The sequence below is a fragment of the Coffea eugenioides genome, chromosome 7, assembly GCF_003713205.1.
Source record: "Coffea eugenioides isolate CCC68of chromosome 7, Ceug_1.0, whole genome shotgun sequence".
In the NCBI taxonomy this organism is placed as follows: domain Eukaryota; kingdom Viridiplantae; phylum Streptophyta; class Magnoliopsida; order Gentianales; family Rubiaceae; genus Coffea; species Coffea eugenioides.
In genome coordinates this window covers 25571019-25583332 of record NC_040041.1, presented here as the reverse complement: position 1 = coordinate 25583332, position 12314 = coordinate 25571019, and positions in this window count along the sequence as shown.

Here is a 12314-nt window from a genome sequence, read left to right as displayed (position 1 = left end):
ACTTGTAACTAATTTCATAACTACGAGAGTAGGAATGGTTTAGTTATAAGTATAGTTGATTCACTACAAGAGTAGGTTTCACATACATTAGCAAATTACGTCATAACAAGCCAAGATAATAACATTCGATTAATCGGTAATTTCATTTGCAAGAGTAGTTAGGAATTCCATACATCTAGGAGTTTTCTATTGTTTTTTGTATTACCTTATCTCATGTTTATAGTGTAGATTTAATTTCTTGCAGTTATGATATTCTAAATAATAATGAAGTTCGAAAAATATTGGTAATTGACAATCTTCCTTATGGGATTAATCCTTAATAACCTATACTCAATCTGGATCGGTATACTTATAGAAAATCGTATGTGGGGTATTTAGAAATTTATAAATGTAAAACTTGACTGTGAAATAAGTTTAATTGTTATATGCATACCCCGTGCCCGTCAAACATGATATTCCCTCTGTCCCATTGAAAATGTTATACTTTTCATTTTGAAATGTTCCAAAACATTTGTTATATTGGAAACGTCAAAACACATTTTAGTTTCTCTTACCAATATAGTCCTTTTTTCTAATTATATGCATGTTACCATTCAAATTTAAAATTTGAATTTGTAGGAGTAAAATTGAAAAGACAAGTACAAATATCACTATCAAATCACTATTTTTAAAAAGTTGGATTCTCCAATTAAACTTGACCAAATAATTGGGACGGAGGGAGCAGTATTATTCTAAAAGCCCAATATCGAATCTTATTGGCTTTGTGAGGATCCGAATTTTAATTTTTCTTACTTTTATTTTATTTTACTGGTTTCTTTAATTATTTATTCACCCGTTTATTCCGAATAATTTATTTCATTCATTTTAAATCTATTTACATGGAACAATGTCTCATTGATATTTTTAAAATGTTTCGTTAGTGAATTTAATTTTTCTGCGACTCGTTTAGCAAGAAATAGTGAATGCACATTTTTTGAGATAAATTCAATCCGAAAGTGCATTAATCTTAGAGAACTAAGGATGATTAATATTAGACTAAGGAAAGTTAATCGAGAGATTAGATGTGAGTGAGTTAAATTAAGTTCAATTAAGAGTACTCACTAATCGGTTGTTGACTTTTGAGTACTAAGACCACTTTTATGTCATTTCTCTTGTCATTCAATCAACTCACCACCTACCAACCAAAACCCATTCCTTCTTCCTCTTGCTTGGCCGACTTTCCCCTTCCCATAAAAAATTTCAGCTTTTGTCTTCCATTTTTGCTCCACAAAAGCTCTCCAAATTTGCTTCTTGTCTTGGGTCTTCATACAAGTTTGGAAGGTGACTTGATCAAAGAAGAAACTTGGTGATTTAAGAGCTCAAATCCTAGTGTTTAGTCTTCATTTTGGCAACAAGGTAATCATCCAAGAAACCCTCAACTTTTCCTCTCAAATCTTAGTAGTAAGTTAGTTTAGTTAGTTTATTTGTTGGGTTGTTGATGGGTTCACAAGAACCTTGACATTAGATAGTGAACTTGAGGTGGCTTTATAAGTAGAGGCCTTGAGAATTTTGTATGTTTAATTGCTTGTTTGTTACTTGCTTTGATGAGATATGGTGTAGTTCTAATTGGAAAGTTGAAAAAGAAAGCTAGAGGATGAGAAATGCTTGCTGGCCGAAATTTGCTGGTTGTTCCACTCTTAATTTCAAATTTTTGATGTTATTTTGGTACAATAATGCTTGATATACGATGGTGGTTATGTGTGTTGAATATCATCCAAAAAACTTTCCAATTGGTTGTGTCAAAGTAGGGTTAAAGTGAGGTTGAAATCTGGAATTTTTTTGATCAGGTGACCCCAACCAGTGTTCACTTTTTTGTCATAACTTTTTTTCTGAGAGCTGAAATCGAGTGCCATTTATGGCATCCAAAACTAGACTCCGATATTTTTTCGTTGGTATAAAATGCACCTCCTAATTCATTTCCTATGAGCCGTAGTGAACCAGCAAAAATAACTGAAATTCTTCACTGCATTCATCCGAGAAACAGTCTTAGCTGCAATTAGTAGCTCAATTTTGCCTATTTTTTAAAATGAATTTTAAGACAGTTCCTTCTAATAGTTTTTAGAATTTTGAATCTACTTTTCAATGCCATAAACCACACTAAATTTCGAGTTGCATAGCTCTAGTTATGATCGGATTCTTAAACTCTATCAAGTATGTCAGAACTGGAATTTCGTAAAACAGGTTCTAAAAATTAGTTTTCTTAGAACTGTTGTATCTTGGTGTAGAAAAGTCCGAATTGAGTTTCATTTGTTGCATTTGAAACTAGATTTGGATTTTTAATTGTGGTATAAATTTCAAGGGCTGATTCCATTTCTACGAATTTTGTTGAATTTCCAAACTTCACTGAATTTACAAGCCTGTTTTGCTCTGTCATGTCTAGAATAGTGAATTTGAACTAAAATTTGAATGACTTCAAATTAGAGTCTGAGAAAAGTGTGTTCTAGAAAGTTTTAGTGATTTAAGTCTAGTTTCCAACGGTATAAAGTTTTCAATTTTTGGACTTACGGAACTCGAGATACGATTTTTCCAAGTAGTGCCGCTCTGAGCTGGAAATTTCTGATTTCAAACAAATACTCTTTTTAAGAACTTTCCACATTCCTTCGCAATTGTTGGACTATTTTAAGTTTAATTTCATGATTAGGTACAAAGTCTCTTTGAATTTTAAACTTTCATTTTGAATCTTGGTTTCAAAAGGTGAAACTTCTCTTAATACGTTTTATTGGTTGTTCAACTTCCTTGGTTGATGGCACTTCTTTTCATATTTAAAAAATGAATTATGGGTAAAATACACTAAACCCCCTTGTGGTTTGGGTTATTATCATAAAGCCTCCTCATTATTTGAAAACCCCCAAAGAACCCCCTCATGGTTTGGACTAATTTGGGTAATGGATGGAAATCGTCCAATTTGACGGGAAGTGAATTACACACGCTTGACAAGCGAGTGTGATAACAATACATCAAGGGTAATGTGGTAATTTTACATTTTCTTTTCTTTTCTTTTCTTTTTCCTTGTTCTTCCTTTTCTTCTTTCTCCTGAACTGAACCATCTGGAGTAGAAAAACTGAAGCAAAATCAACACCAACCTTTGTTAATCCGGTGACACCCGGCAAAAGATTCCACCAACGGAATCAAGTATTTGCTTCAACCCTTCACCAACCGAAGCAACCCAACACCTCAACCTTCAAACTCCTCGAAGCCTAAAACCATCTGCTTTTCCCAGTTGTTATAACTTGCACCACCAATTTGTAATTACAAATTTCTACTAGAAGGGGGAAAAAAATTTTCCCCGAACTCCTTCAGAATCATCATCATCTACCACCAAGTACAATTAAACTGGTCGGCCCGATACCTGCCCGGTGGCTGACGTGACCCAGACCCGTAAGCTCAACCGGACCCAGAGAAACCCGAGGACGAGACCACCCAGAAATGCGAAAATCATCATCATCATCATCATCATCAATATAAGGGTACCAATAGTACCGTGGGTTAGTTGTTAATTTGTGTCAAACGTCCACTTTAGGGCTGGCTGCTTGGTGAAATTGAGGTTATTGTTGTTGCCCCCGGAAGCGGAATAATCGAAATCTATGACAAGGGATTTCAACCAAGTAAACTTACGAAGAAATTGTGGCAGATAATCCAGCACCAGGTAGTGATCGAAGGCACAATAGGGTGGCGAAAATGTCCACATGACGGAGTCATAGGCTGCCGGCTGAAGAAACACCATAGGATAGGTGACAGCATGGACCAGTTTGCCGGGAAAAGCAGCCAGTCGGAGTGTGGGATCACGTTGGATGAGTGAGATCTGAACAGGGATTTTGAAAGAAACAGATTCGGATTTGTAAACAAGAGAAGAGAATCTTTTGGAGACTAAAGGAACACCTGCAGAGGTATTTGGCTTCAAAAACTTTGTCAAGAATGACGGAAACTATTGCATCTGGTAATCGCTTGAATGGATCAACAATTTCTTTTCCTCGGATGTTCTTCTGCAGCAGCTGCTCCAAATTTTTGAAATTTTCAAATGAGCCACTTGATGTTTTTTATTCTCAAATGAAGTGAGAAAGTTTCTAAAATCTTATGTAAATCTTGAACTAACTTTTAGTATAGGTTGAAACAAGGTTAATATAGGAATTTCATATTTTCCGTTAAATTGGACGATTTCCGTTCATTGCCCAAATTAATCCAAACCACGAGGGGTTCTTTGGGGGTTTTCAAATAATGAGGAGGCTTTATGATAATAACCCAAATCACAAGGGGGTTTAGTGTATTTTACCTAATGAACTTCAACCCTAGTTTTATGCTCTCGATTTTCATGAGTTTGAACTTTTAAAAGGGAGCTTTTTGACTAGAGTAAATCTTGGAGAAATTTCACTAGTTTTATACTTGAACCTTGGAACCTTAGCCTTGACATTTACTATGAATATGAGTGGAGTTTTGGACGAGTTTGGACTCCATTAGTTTGAAAATGTGAACATTTTTATATTTTAACTTTTGGATCATGAGATTTGAAGTTTTGGGAGATGAAAACCATTTACCCTTTTCCATGATTTTCGTGCCGAAGGTGAAAACGGTACTTTCTCTTGGATTGAGATTTACTTATCATGACTTGAATCAAAAACGACCTTCGAGCTCCTTTTGAGCATTATTCGAATGTTTTAGCTAGGAAAACTTTTTAAGTTGATTCGAACTTGTGACCTTGAAAGTGGGTAGCGAGAAAATGTCTTTCTTATTAACCTTGGTCGAGCACCTAGGTAATGGTGATTGTACATGTCTCAGGTGGTCACGAGAACGCTGAAGAGCTCGTCTGACTACACTTGTTTCACTCTTGTTTTGCCCTTGACTTGTGGTGAGCGTCAAGTGCATATTAAATGTTTATGTGTTTGAAATGATATGTGTACAAGTGTTAGATATGATACGTGAAACTTACCGAGGCGAGGGTGTACTTTATAGCCCTCGTCCTCTCTCTTTCCGATTACATGATACTTGTTACATGAATATATATGACTTACACTTATACATGAACATGTTTTAACTCGTGAGCACTGGGCAGCTAGAAGTATCACGCCCTATTCGGGTAGGAGGTACCACTCACCCCGACAAAGTGCTATGATCGACTCAAAGTCAATTGGAGCGTTGTCTCGTCGACCAAATACACGTGTGGGGACGCCCCAACCCATCGGCTAACCTTGTAACTCGAGTCGGCAAGGGTTTGGTCGAGAAGCTTGGTGAACCTTGGAAATAATAGCTTGATCTTTGAGATCTCGTTTGGCATACTCGAATAGTATCGCCACTCTTACATATTTAGTCCGGATCCGAGAGGGTGTTATGTTGGGTGGAAGAAGTAAGTGGAGCACTATGGTCAGGTTACTACTTGGGTTGATAGAGGGCTAACTCCCGAAGGCTCAATTGATCGAGACGTGGAAATAGCTCCTGAGAGCTCCTGTATCCTTCTTGTGTGTTAAATTCCTACTTGTGCACTTAAATAAAATGTCATGTTTAAAGTTGCTTTTAAGCATGTTATTTGATTAATTGGTGTTACTTGCTTGCCTGTTTATTTTTTTGGCCTCACTGAGCGTTCGCTCATCCCATTAAGTTTGTTTTCCTTAAGCTTTGGAGATGGATTGGTGGTTCTAGACTAGCGACTTGGTGGATGCTAGTATACCTTTTGTATGAACTTTTGATGGTTCTTTAAGTGTAATTTTGTTATTGTTGGTTGGTGGATTGTAATCGTAATTGTTAACCTAGAAGTTATGACTTGTATATTCGAAGTACTTTTATTTAGGTCGATGGTTGTTTTGTGACTCTATATTAAACTTGAACGAGTGCGTGAATCCTGACGAAAGTTGAGCAGGCGTTCCGCTGATACCTTAGGGTTCGCCCAGGGAAAGGTGGGGCAGTCACAGGTTTCGATATAAAGGACCTTCGATTATTGAATAATTTAAGATATAAAATACTTCTTAATTATAATATTTTATCGTTAGCCAAATGGGGAATCTTATGTTTGTTTCCTTCTTTTTCTTTTCTACTTTGGATTTGGTTATTTTGTGTCTAAATTTTAAGTATGAATTTGGTAAGATTACCACAATAAGAAGTTTCATTTAAGTGAGGTCTTCCCACAGTTAAAATAAGAGTTTACATGGTATAAAAAGGATTAAAATGGTAATGGTTTATAAAAGAGCATCACACTGGAAATATTTTTTTTCCAAAAAAGGTTACTTCAGTAATAAACTCGAATTGTATTAGTCCTCTTGGAGTTTTTAAATGGTGATGGAGAAACTGAATCAATTGATTGGGATTCCATAGATTTGAACTTGAAAAGGATTCATTAAAGACTTAATATTCTTTAATTAATGCAATTGTTAGTGTGGCTGATATTTTTTTTAAAAAGAGGGCCAATTATGTCACTTTTACTAGAGCACAAAAATTGTTTGAAAAGAGTGAGGATAATATTGTAAATGGTTTAATCTTGAGCAGGGGTGAATTTTTGATGAAACTAAAGTTGTTGAACTTGTTGCATGCTAAATTTTGGCATGAAAGAGAAATATAGTTTCTTAAGTTTTTTCAAACTAGCAATATAACCCGTGCTTTGCACGGGTTTTCTATCTTAAATCAAAATTATTTTATAAAAAAGTCACATAATAAGAAAAACCTAAAAGCTTCAAAAGGGTATCAATTTAGTGTCAACTTCTACTGAAATATGTTACTTTAAATAACGCGAAGAAAAAAATCCTAACTTATTGAGTGTAAGCAATGGCATCTTAACCACTTCGTCAAATTAGGAAATAGCTTAGAAAATGTGGGTCTAATTGTTATATGTAATTGGAATTGTCTAATCAAAATATTTTTTAACTACTTACCTGCAATCACATTCCGCCCCTCCTTTCCCATCTAATCGCCATCCTCCTCTTGTCTCACAGCCCCATCTCCCTTTCTCTACCCATCTATCCCCTCATTTCCGTATCTTGCATCCCCACCTCTCTCTTGACTACAAATTGCTTTCTCCCCGCTTGTAGTACCGCCTTTCCCTGTCCCTTCACTATCAAATGCTAAGACCTATTCTATCATTTTTCATGTTTTTTTCCTTGTCAAATACGAACCCAAATAACAATATGCTGCAATATTTTGAAACCCGGGCGAACAAGTAAACTGAATGAGCTTTCGGTTCACATTTCAACACTGATTCAATGATGTTAAACTTTCTTAAAATTATTTAGTATTAAGTTACTTGGACAAAAGTAATATCTAAAAAAAATAAAAGAAATATTTAGTGCGAAACTAGTTCAGAGGCCATTTTTTATCAGTTTTTCCTAGTTTGACCAATTTTTATTGGGTTTGATCGGTTCATCTAACTTCCCGAGTAAATATAGAACCAAACTAGAGCCATGACTGCTTTAAGGTTCGATTGGATAAGCTAGTATTGGGGGTATAAATTTTATAAAATTCTACCTCAATACATTTTTTATAAAAAAAATGAATATAGTTAATGATCTTTAAGCACTTGCACAAAGGTGCCCTTATTTGTTTACATTCAAGTCAAGAAAATAGTTCACCTTAATGCTCACCCTTATTATAATAGTGGTGGTTGTCAAACTATCAAAAATAAAATTTATATAAGACCTACTCCCAAAACTGAATGAGTATAGTAGTGAGTAGTGTCGTCTCCACAGGGAACTGGTAGATTTATCACACACAGATAATTGGGGGGGGTTGGAAGAGAGATAAATAAATGAAACAAATTAAAAATGCAAGATTACTAAATAACAATCACAATAAATGCTATAACTCAAGAATGAAATAAACAATTAATTGACACAACCTAGTCAAGGAGACAATCTCGGCACCGGTTCACACAATTGATCATAGATATTAAATTAATTCATACGTTCGCAAATAAATCGGCTCTAGCAATTTAGCAACCGCCAAACTCCCAATCTCTCCTTAATTTTACAGTAGTTCAGAGACGCTCGTAAACTACCCTCTTGTAAAATAGACAACCCCAGAGACGCTCGAAGGATTTAATCTAATTACAGCTTTAGGAATTAGAGAGACCCAATTCTAGTTAACAAACACACATGCGGGTTCATTTAAACTAGATTAATTATCCCTACGACCCAAATTAGACTGCTTGCGAGGCAATGAAATTGGTATCGTTCGCCACTAATTTAAGACACTCAAGTGATACGCACCCCTGTCCTAATTGGTGGTATATTATTTAGACAACTGAACAACTGACCACATTAATTCAATATATCTAAACAATAACAAGCAATTCAAACAAAGAATAATTAAATACTCACAAACGTAGAACTTAGAATACTAAAAACGATCTCACAATTGTTTGTATTCCGGCCCTTGATTACTCCTCAACTAGATAAAAGAACTTAGCCTGATCTCATGCTGTTCATGCGATTCACAGTTTCCATGGAGTTTCGTTAATTGAAGGAGTAAAAAGATTCGGCCGCCAACTTACAACTTGCGTTCAGAAGAAAAAGAAAACAAAGAGAAAAGTCCAAGACAGATGATAAGATCCCTAATCTATTACAGTCCTCCTATTTATAGTGTTCCGCCGTCCTTTTTGCTAGCCGAAATAAGAGGTTGTTTCTCGAACGAATTGTTTCCTTAATTCCCTCCTTGGATTGTTGCCAAAAGTCATCTTTGACTTGAATCAATTCCACGCACGTTCAGAATTTGTTTCCAAAGAAAGGTGGTAATTCCAGGAACAGGACCCGCGGTCCGTCTTTTTCACGCAGCTCTACCTTTTCTGGCGTGGGCACGCCAGAGAATGCTAGTCTTTCTGGAATTTGCCTCTTCTTTTCACTTTTTAACACCACTCGCCTGCAAACAACACAAATACCAAATCTGGGCAGAAATCCAGTGTCTTGCACAATAAATGACCAAAATTAAGACCAAATACCAACGAATAAACATTCAATTATTGCCCTATCAAATCCCCCCACACCAAGACAATGCTTGTCCTCAAGCATTTCAAAGCTCAGAGATACAATCACAGTTACGCATATGTAGCAGTCCACCATGCGAGCACAAGTATCCTATCCTCCTAACAATGTGATCAAATTCAGAAATTGCAAGACTCAACCCTCTCTTATTGGATGGAGTACGATTACTCACCATACCGATATGAAACACAAAGGGTCACTCTTACCACACAATAAAATGATGTTACCATATGCTTGCTAATATATCACATCTCCACCACTTAAACCAAATTTAATGCAAAAATCAAAGGGTCTTTATGCGGGTTGTAATGGGGCTCAGGTACAGGTTAGATCAAACAGGTAATTTAGGCTCATTGTGTCAAAGAAAACACCATTGACCACCGCATGAATTCCCATTTCATCCTTCATCCCATTGATCTCTCCAAAGCCTAACTGTGACTTTCCCAAAAACTTAGCAAGTGCAAGCACAACTAAGAACTTCACCCATTTTTCTCAACAAAACACACATAGACAAAAGCACTTTTCTTTTCTCTTTTTTTTTTTCGGTTACAATGGTTGGAAGGTGGGGGCATGCCTTGGAACCCACAGTCTTCTCCCCTTTTTTTTTTTTTCAAATACGCACAGCTACATATAAACACACTGCTAACTTCAATTGCCTCCTTTCAACCCAATTTGAAAATCATCATGCACTGAAATCAAGCGTTCCTTTGACACGGGGTGAAAACAAAGAGGATTTGAACACAAGAGGTTTAGAGGTAACAAAATGAGTTTCAAAACAAAGAGAAGGTCCAGGCTCAACCATGGTCAATTAGGGGAGATTTGACTAGGGTTGGTGTTTAGAAAGCTGAAAATGGTGAACCTAAGTGCCCTTATCATTTTAATGCACCAAACTCAGGGGTGTGATCTTGACATGCACAACAAAGCAAGTTCTAGAACAATCAAGTCATGTGTGATAGCACTCAAAGAAAGGAAATGGAGCAGTTATCAATACAATACTCAATAGCTCAATAGCTCACATCTGGGTATTAGCAATCAAATCTTGCAAATTTCCTCATTTAATTCCATCATCAAGAAGATAGGACAGTTAACCACATAATAACACTGCTCATGCTTGTAAAGTAATCGCAATCATCATCATAGCGTCAAGTTCTAGACATTATCAACTGAATCCAACCAAACTCATCACCTATATATATATATATTTTTCCCTTTTCCTAGTTTTCCAATTTTTTTTTGTTTTTCTGTTTTTTGTATTAACAAACCGAAAGAGCTAAAACTATCTATCAAACCTATCAAACCTAAAGAGCTAGAACTCTCCCCCACCAGAAATCTACATTGTCCTCAATGGAGCAAAGAAAAATAAAAGCTAAAAAGAAAGGGACAGGGGCTTCCCTGAGGGCCACGAAAGCACGAGAGCACTATGGAGGAGGAGAGTGAGGAGGCTGAAAGCCAATGTGGGCGTAGAAGGCGGCCTGATTCTCCGTCTGGATACGGGCAAAAACCTGTAGGGCTGCGAGACGGCCATCCAGGTGCTCTACCCGGGCACCCAAATCAGTAACTGAGTCCTGTAGGTGACGGAACTGGTGTCCCAAGACGACGGAGCAGCGGAGGAGGAAGGACCCGCCTGGGCTTCCTCTGGTGCCGTGGAAGGAACTCGTGGCTGGGGAATACCCTCCCCAGGAGATGTGAACTGATAAACGTCCCCCACTTTGCGAATGACCCCATCCGCTCAAGGCTGTGCAGGTCCAAAGGCTCAAGCTCGCGAGCCAAGGTAAGCTTATGCTCCTTATCGAGATCGAGGACTCTTAAGCGGATGGGCAAATAAGTGATGAGGGAGCCCATAATCAAGGGCTTATGGCGCTTACGAAGGACAGACTGTAACTGAGAGGCCATCCAACAACCAAAATTTACCTGAACCTTATTACGCATGCACCAGAGGAAATAGAACTCCGCCTTGGCAAGAGTGCTGGAAGAATCCTTCGACCGGAGAAGTTATAGGCCAAAAACCGGTGAATGACCTCAGCACCGGATCCTTAAGATACGAGACCTTTGACTGACTCGGGTCGTAGAGTTGCCTGTTAGTAGACCACTCCCGCCAAATCTCAATGTAATTATTGGCGAAAGGGTGGGTATAGTCACAAGCGCTGTTGATATAAGCGCTGGAGGCGATGGTGTCCTCACTCACAAAGCCCAACATCAAATTGAATTCATTGATAGAATAGGCCTGTGGGGCGCCCCTCAGCCGATACTTGATAACCGCCGGTGAATCCAAGGCGAGATCAGCGGACCTCTCAAATTCAAAGGTGGCGTAGAACTCATAGCAGAGCTCCTCATACGCCGGGCAGTCAATAACCAGAAACTTACCCCATCCGATGGCAGTAAACAACTGCTTCCACCTCCAGCAATATTCAATGATCGAGAGTTGAGGGGTGGAAGCACTTGCATGGGGCGAATGGACGGATCACCAATGAGTTCACGCGCTGCTGCTGCTCCGGAGTGAGGTCCTTCAGAGGTTCCCCCCACACTCCAGGAGACGAAGTACTCCTGGACAGTCCCAAACGGGACCTAGTAGGGGGTTGGACCGGGCTCGCCTCTTACGAGAATTGGAGCTCGATGCCCCAGATGTAGCAGCTTTCTTTGGAGCCATGAAGGGTAAATTTGACAATTCCAAAGGCACAGATTGACAAAGAAATACCAAATGGAGACAGGGAACCACAAACACACTACCCACAGTCAACAGTTAACAAATAAAGCACGGATAGACACCAGAGCGCCCACTAGCGTGCATGTGACAAATAAAAGTAAGGAAAGACAGCCAAGAAATCCCAAAATAGTAGTCAACAGGCAACTATCCCAACCAATGGACGAGTCACCAACCCACAAGTATCAAATATTAGATCCACCAGACCCACAAGTGACACCAAGACAGATATAACCAATGGAAAAAAAATAGATACGAGGTCCCCCAAATCGTGTCAGCAGGCAAATGTTACCCAATAAACCAACCGTTATGTCAACCCACAAAATGGGAAAATTTAGCCAGCAAAAAAAATCCCAGATCTGAGTCACAAAGCGGCAACAAGAGAGAGGAAGTGGGGTACCACTGAGGAACACCGGGGTGAATGGGCACGGTGAGCGACGACCGTGCACTCGAAGGCAAGTCGGTCGCGATGGTGGCCCTCGGTTAGTGGAGTACGTCGAGGCGGCGTGGGCGGTTGGGTGGGGACGGCGGCGTGCGCGAGGGGGCAGGTGAGCGGCGGCGGCGGTGCGAGCGGTGACTGCGTTGAGGATGGCGCCGCTGCCGGGGACCTGGTGCTTGAA